At 33.9% G+C, this 7,427-nt stretch overlaps 1 protein-coding gene and 1 long non-coding RNA gene across 5 annotated transcripts in view; both read left to right on the top strand.

The window, feature by feature from the left end:
- Window positions 1-895: 895 nt before the first annotated feature.
- Window positions 896-3,071, top strand: LOC148622489 (uncharacterized). Of its 2 annotated transcripts, none has more exons than XR_015920663.1 (4): window positions 896-1,085; window positions 1,405-1,480; window positions 2,314-2,419; window positions 2,931-3,071. It is a non-coding gene; the product is annotated as an uncharacterized LOC148622489 (long non-coding RNA). The 2 variants fall into 2 exon arrangements; XR_015920664.1 differs by lacking the exon at window positions 896-1,085 and adding an exon at window positions 1,240-1,258.
- Window positions 3,072-5,435: 2,364 nt separating this feature from the next.
- LOC148622488 (uncharacterized) overlaps window positions 5,436-7,427 on the top strand; it is a 66,128-nt gene continuing 64,136 nt past the window's right edge. For 2 of the 3 annotated variants that reach the window (XM_088572484.1, XM_088572482.1), the window contains exon 1: window positions 5,440-6,347. The gene's annotated coding sequence lies outside the window, so the exon portion shown is untranslated. Of the gene's footprint in view, window positions 6,348-7,427 lie in introns of all 3 variants that reach the window. The other variant, XM_088572483.1, reaches the window with a different exon arrangement.

Genomic DNA, 7,427 nt, shown 5'->3' with positions numbered 1-7,427 from the left:
GGTTCCCTTGATTACTCTTTCTAAATTTTCGTTAAGGTTCCCCAGCATACTAACGAAAAATAGCCATGCCCCGGAAGTAACAAACAAAAGTGACTGTCCTTACGGAGAAAGTTCATCATTTCCTTCAGTCAAATAAATAAAAAAAAATATAGGTCAAGATTACGTTTCAGTAAAAATAAATTAATCATTTCTGATAGTTTTCTGATCTTTACCTTTTTTTTTTTTACTTATTTAAAGAAGTGAATGTGATGTTAAAAACTTCGGGAAACATGTACGTACGTGTATCTCCGCTGTTCCATTGTTGCTGTTGTCAAGAACCTAACCCGCCTTGGAAAAAAAAATATTATTTTGTTTACGTCACATGATATGTGTAAAATATTCCCACTATTCGTGGAGAACTGTAATATTTCCGGTATCTGTACAAATTGATCTGACCGGTTAAAACTGAAAAGGATGTTACTAGAGACGATTTTAATTAAAAAAATTGTACAATATGGCGAAGTGTTACATGGCTATCGACTATTTAAAAGCGAAGGGAAAAGGGCAATGTGGTTGGATATTTTTTGGGGAAAAAATATTTCATAGTCACTCGTTTCAAGCAGTTAAAAATTAGCTTCTTGCTCACTCATTGAAAAAAATCCCCATTATTTAACAAGACAGATTTTCAAATAAAATATTGATTTCCCTTGCCCATTGAAATTTAAATAGAAATATTGCACTTGTGAAATAAAAATTTTCGTCCGACCCTCTTGTAATGTTTTTATTATTTTGACGAATCTCGCACAGACAGTACACGTGTGGTAAAGCTCTCGGTGCTCGCCGATTTATTGCAATGCCTACGCCGTATTATGAAATGAACACTTTACCATTGAAAAGAAAATATATCGGCCGATACTTCCGGTCAACTTAGCCAGTGCAGCCAGCCGGTGGAAACAGGTGTTCGGAATTCTCGGACTTTTATGTGACTTTTGAACTAAAATTAGACTTCCGAACAGTATTTTGTGAAAACCATGCTGTCACATTGGGGGGGGTCGTCTGAATTTGAGTTTCGTGTACTCACATATGGACATAAGTTCCACCAAAAAGTAAGTGACACATTAAGGTGAATACAAATGAACCTGAAAATCGTAGTTTGAGATAATTCCAAACCTTCTACAAAAAACACCGAACTATTTAAAATTTTCTCCATTGTGTTTTTTTATCAGCAGCTTGCTTATGAACTTCGGCATATTTGTCGCTAAATTAATGTTTTATTTGAGTATATTTTTTCATTTCGAACATGACAGTTTGTTTTTATTTCAATTGTTTGTTATATTTTCTTGTTTTTATATTTTTATATATCAAAAAATTGATTAGCAAAACGAACGAACATTATTAATGATATGCATTCATTAATGTTTACAGTGCCGCCATGATGAAAATACAAATATTTTATTTTGCTCGAACACAGTTACAATAATGAAGAACTATGATAAATAACGTAAGTGTTTATCATATACCATGTATTTGTTAATTATAATTTGTCTAACTCATGTGCTGTAGTCTAAATAAATGTGTGCAGTATAAATTATAGGAGATATGGTACACAAGAAACTTTCTTAAGCCTTACATGTGTACTGACTACTGTATACATGTTCCATAGTCCATACAAACATTTTTATAAAGACATGAAGAGTTGTCGTTGAGTCAATGACTGTTGATTTTCATTTAAATGAAACAGTCTATGATACAAACTTGTTGAACATGATGAGGGTAACACAAACAAAACCTTACAAGAATCTGTTATTTGTGTATACAGTACCCCATATTTCATTTTTGAGAACAAAAATAAATTCATGTACAAGGTCAAGGAAACTCCAGTGAAACAAGTATTGCTGAATAGTTGACCAATAGCAATCAAAAACAATATTTAATGTTCCTTGGTATTGTACATGTAAGTCATATGAGAACATTTCATACATAACTTGAAGAAAACTACATGAATTATATGATTTGGAAATTAATCTAAACATTAACATATACATTTGTATGACCTTGTATATGACACAATTTTCAATTTTTTAAGAAGTTTATCGTGCTATTTTTTTTTACTTTTTTAATAGATCCATAAATACAAGCTGTTGACTTACATTGTATATCAGTAACTAAGGATAATGAACTAGTTTTATCAGTCATCAGATTTCTTTTGCACAGTATGTTGTCATGAACATGTACAATTATACCATAGTCATCACAGTATGATAAAAGTCTATCCATGTTGATTTTCAGTATCTCTTTCCATATTAAAAAGAAATATTTTTTGATATTTTCCAGAAAATTTTGGATGCAGCCGTCATGTTCACCTACCAATGATACAAGTTACCAGACAAATCATACATAACAGGAAGCTCTCTTCAAATGAAGTATGATAATAGATTGTGTAGGTATTTGAGGTTCAGTATACAATATTTTTATGCCTTTTTTTGAAAAAAAAAATTTAATATTGATTTGGGGTGTTCCAAAGGTAGGACCCACCTCTTTTGTTGGGAAATGTTGGAAGTAATGTGGAAATTTTTTGCAAAAATGAGGAAATTATTAGCTTGGACCCCCACTTTCAAAGTCTTTTGATTGTTCACTAGAAACTCTCATTAGTCAATTTATTTTAGAAATGTATTTGTATTATTTCTACATGTGTAATGTAGATAGATCCCATATGTGTTTATCACTTAAAATGTAGCACTACAGTTCCCATGACACTTAAATGAAGGTTGTAACATAGACATAATATTTTAGCATAATGGGATGTTTTGTTTGAAGAAAAAAAACATCCAATGATCCATATAATGTAGGGTTTACTTAAATAGAGGTCTACTTCAATACAGGATTCATGAATCACAATAACTTTGAATATGAGTATTATGTATATTTATTACTGATTTTTATACTTCCAGGTCATCCTTGGCATATATATGACTGAAAAGAATTCATACATGTATGATTTAGATGATCTTCAATGCTGTTCAAATCTCTGCTTGCACTGTAATGAAAGCTGATATGAAGCTGAAGTTTGAAAATAAATATTTTCAAAATCATATTTCTTATTCAAATGTACAAGGTTTAAATGTGTTGTGCTTCAAAAGTAAAAGTCACTTTCATACATGTATACAATAACAGCCATGTATACTTCTTGACAGTACCATCCTGGAATACAACCTAGAATCCCTTGCACTGCAAGCTGTCACTCTATCAACTGAGCTAAAAAATTACTTCATTGTTTTCTGTAGATTAGGTTGATTATGGTCTTTTGTAAATAGTTTTACTTTATTTATTTTTGGGCCTTTTTATAGATTGCTTAATGGTATGTGGTTTGCCCATTATTGATATCCATGTGGTGATTTCACTTGTAGAAGCTTAATCGTTACTTGCTTTGTTTTTTGAATGACTATCTCATTGGCAAACATAAATGGTACATGTATTTAAGTTTTCTACTTATGACTAGTGAGTGCTAAATCTTTCACTACTTCTCGAACAAGTAATTTTGTGTAACAACTATTTGGCTAAGCAACTTGATTCTGTGAGGTAGCACTATGAAACCACCTCAAAATGTCATAATAGTAGAGTAGTATAAAGCAGGATCATTTCATACAGAAAACATTCTTGTCCTGAAATGCAAGAAATTATTGCAGTATGCATTGAAACCACAACCAATCAATGAAAAAAAAACAAGTTCCATGGGTAAATAGAATAAAATATAAACATTCACAGACATTAAACATTTTGAAAAAGAAGAGATTTATTGTTGAATTTTGAGCTATTCATAATCATGCCATGTACTTGTACCTATAATTTACATTGAATTGATCTGAATTCATGGTTTCCTTGTATAAACTCTATAAGACTGGTAAATTGTGATTTTTTTTTGGTTCACATGTTAAGAGAGATAATCATACCATAAGCTCATGATGCACCTGTTTAATAGGACATCTTATCGAATGATAATTATTAGTCAACTGTGCTGGTAATACCTGTTCATTGATCAGAGGGGGTTGGCACATCTCCTTTTTACCAGAAAATTAGTCATTTCCATGTGTAAAATTGACAAAACATGAAAAATAATGTGTTAGCATCACCATCACTTTGGCTTGCACCCCTCCTTTTCAAAGTGTCTGGAGCCGTCCCTGTTCACTAATCTGTAAATAGCTTTCATCATATTTTGCTTTAACCGTCTAGCATGAAACAAGTTGCCTGTTTTGAAACTATTTTAATATTCTCCATTAAAGCAATAAAGAAATAAATAAAAAAACAATACAATGCTTAGGTAGCAAACCATATTATACTCCAGCAATGCTAAAGGTTGTCTGGCAAGCTATTTTCTGACTTGGTGCCATCCTAGGGTATAGAGGAACGGAATTCCAACCTCTTACGTTGTAGGAGTAACAGGGACGGATCCAGGATTTTAGATAGGGGCGCACAGTAAAAATTCTGCCGAGCGGAACGAGGTGACACAAATTTTGAGGTTAAATTTTTGAAACATTATAGAGTGGGTGCAATGTTGATATCTTTTGTGGTAAAATTAGCGAGAAATTTTAAGTTTCAACTTGAAACCGCCTAAATCTACCCATGACAACCCATGCTTTGCAAATTTTAGGGGGCGCACTCCCCCACCAGAATACGCCTCCGAGTAACCATGTTGATTTTTATGAGTGGGGTCGGGGCTAGGATAACATTTGAAATAGAAAGGCAGGACAATGATATATGATTTTATATAAATACAAAGATGCAATAGGCGAAAAAAAGGTTCTGGTTTGAATATTACATAAAAAGATCCGGGACACAAAATTTGACTATATAGCCCCCTTTTTCCCCTTACGATTCAAATGGATATAGGAATGTATCATTATTTACCTGGGAGGGGGGACTGGTCATTTTGAAATCATATAAAACTTTCTTGACCCCCCCCCCATGATATTCTCTTATCCCCCGTAAAAACGTTTTTTTTTTAAATGTGATACCCCCTCTATAAAACGTGCGTATGGAGTTTTCGTATACATGTAACAACTACTACATTATGCCAGAGCTTGTCGAAACTACGCAGAGTTTTTGTATCGCGCTAGAATTCTAACAAATAAACTTCTGGAACAAGGTTGTGTTGCTACAAGATTGAAGTCATCCCTAAAGAAGTTTTATGTTATGGTCGTCATCCTGAAATCGTGGATCGCTATGGTGTATCCATCTGCGCCATGAAAACTGAATTGTTCAACGTGTCATGGTTTTCCTTTCCTCTTTCGTCTACCCCGGACTTGTCTTTTTATGAGCAACTCGGTGGGTGTATCTAGAAAAGCAGAGGACGCTTACCCTACTGGCGCACCTGGTCCATGCTCCAAGTTTATAGTGGAATCGTAGTTGCTCATTTGCTTTTGTTAATTTGTATATTTGATTTTGACAAAATTTCATGTTCTTTGTACGTCTGTTTTCCATGTCTGGCCTTTGTCCCTGGATAACATTCTTCTTATTACCGTTATAACCGTAGTTCCCTTCACTACTCTTTGAAGCAAAAGCAGTTGAGATGTTAAAGAATTCTTACAATAAAAAATTCAAGTCTTCAATTCCAAAACTTGATACTTTGGAAAAGTCTTATCAAAATCAAGCAGAATCAGACACAGCTCTTGAGATTCAAGATATTGGTAAGGAAATTGAATCGTCAGCAGATAAGTCGGACCAATTTGATTTAATAACTGTAAATGTTTTAGGTCCTGATGGTTATGTTGATATGTGAACTTGATTTTACCAGAGATCATGCATGTGACAATGAAATAAAATGTTTAATGGTGGTAAAATATGTTTTAATTTGACTGGTGTAATGCTCTGCTTAACTTAAAATTTGGATCCCCCTTGAAATCCATGTGCAAAAAAATGACCCCCCTCTTTGAAGTTGTAAAACAACTGAACCCCCTTTTCCACTTACAGAAAAAAATGACCCCCTGGATATATGTACTTGGTATGTTTAAATTTTCAAATAAATGTCTACGGTTTGAATATTATTTGTAAATTATTATATGAAGGATGCCGAATCTAGAGGTTTAACCTTAAAAAAAAGCTTTTATGCACGTGGCTAATTACAATATTCGTTATGTTTCGGCTAAGTTTACAGCCAATGAAATGAACATCTCGTTAGCGAGAACACAGCGTTACTTTATATATTTATCGGGCATTTTTAAAGAACCCAAAGCTTTTCCGAGAGGAAATAATCGCCATTTTCTTGCAGCATATTTCTCTGTTTCCTTCCCCTTTCCCTATGATATCCCCTAGTGCAGCCAGTGACACCGGAGCAGACCTTGCCAACAAATATATTTCGGTTGAACTTGAAGGTACGCAAATTTTATTCAAAGATTTATACAATCGTTTGATTTAACAAACATTGTTTTTGCGACTCACTTCATTACTTGTCGGTATGGAGGCGCTAGTGACAGTGCTACGCACAGCAACTGCACTTGTTTTCGCGCACTTGCACCTTTCGTTGTTGCAACTTTACAGTACTCATAAAGTTTGCGGAGTGAGGCATTTTTTATCCGACGTTGGTACCTCACAAACAGAAAGTGACCACGCAAAGTTGTGATTATCTTCCCAAGACTGCAAAACTGTCAGGACCACTTAATTTAGTTCGTCATTCATCAGTACTCTTCAGGGAGTAGTTCTTGCCTTTTTCAAGACAGAAGCAATTCTCTCCAATCTGCTCACCAAAATTTTTATTCCAACACGAAAATCATTGTATTATAGCTCAATTTTGAAAGAAAAAATATCAGCAATCTGATAGACATTTTGTCTGAAATATTGGCCATGAACTTATTTCGCAGGAGAGGATGAAAAATCAGTTGGTGAGAATTACTAGCGGGCAAGATCTACTCCTTCACCAGGATGCAATGAAAGTTTAGATTTTACCTTGATTCAGTGAGATCCCAATATATGTGTAGTACATGAACTAAAAGTGTCTTGCTGTCAGATTTTAGTTGGCTGCCAAACTGTAGCTCTTTAATGTCCTTTTGCTTTTTTTAATATTTATGCACAAAACAATTTTAAAAAGTAGCAAAAGTGCCATAAGGGCTTTGCTTGAACTAAGTCGTAACTCTTGGAGTGAGATTTTGACGACATTCACTAATGTACTTAATTTCAGCGCTGGTAACATGGTCTGTGCCATGCTGGCTTTGTGTGTATGACTAGGTGGCTGATATGCTTAGACGAACGAAGTAACACCCGGTTAACTCAAACGCTGGAATGACTTAATTATACTTTTTTTTAAAAAAGGAAATTACTGGTACAAATTTTATTTTTTTACTTTCAGTTCGCTGATAAAAATGCTAAGGGTTGGTTGGGAGACCTTAAACAGACATATATTTGTTATGGCCTCATTAGTATTCTATATTTCCTTTGGTCTTGTTGACAGATAATTA

The sequence above is a fragment of the Perna viridis genome, chromosome 3 (genome assembly GCF_037379345.1).
Source record: "Perna viridis isolate PV_CMFRI_1.1 ecotype Kerala chromosome 3, ASM3737934v1, whole genome shotgun sequence".
NCBI lineage: Eukaryota > Metazoa > Mollusca > Bivalvia > Mytilida > Mytilidae > Perna > Perna viridis.
Note: the sequence above shows the minus strand (reverse complement) of the source record. Positions and strands in the feature narration are given on the sequence as shown.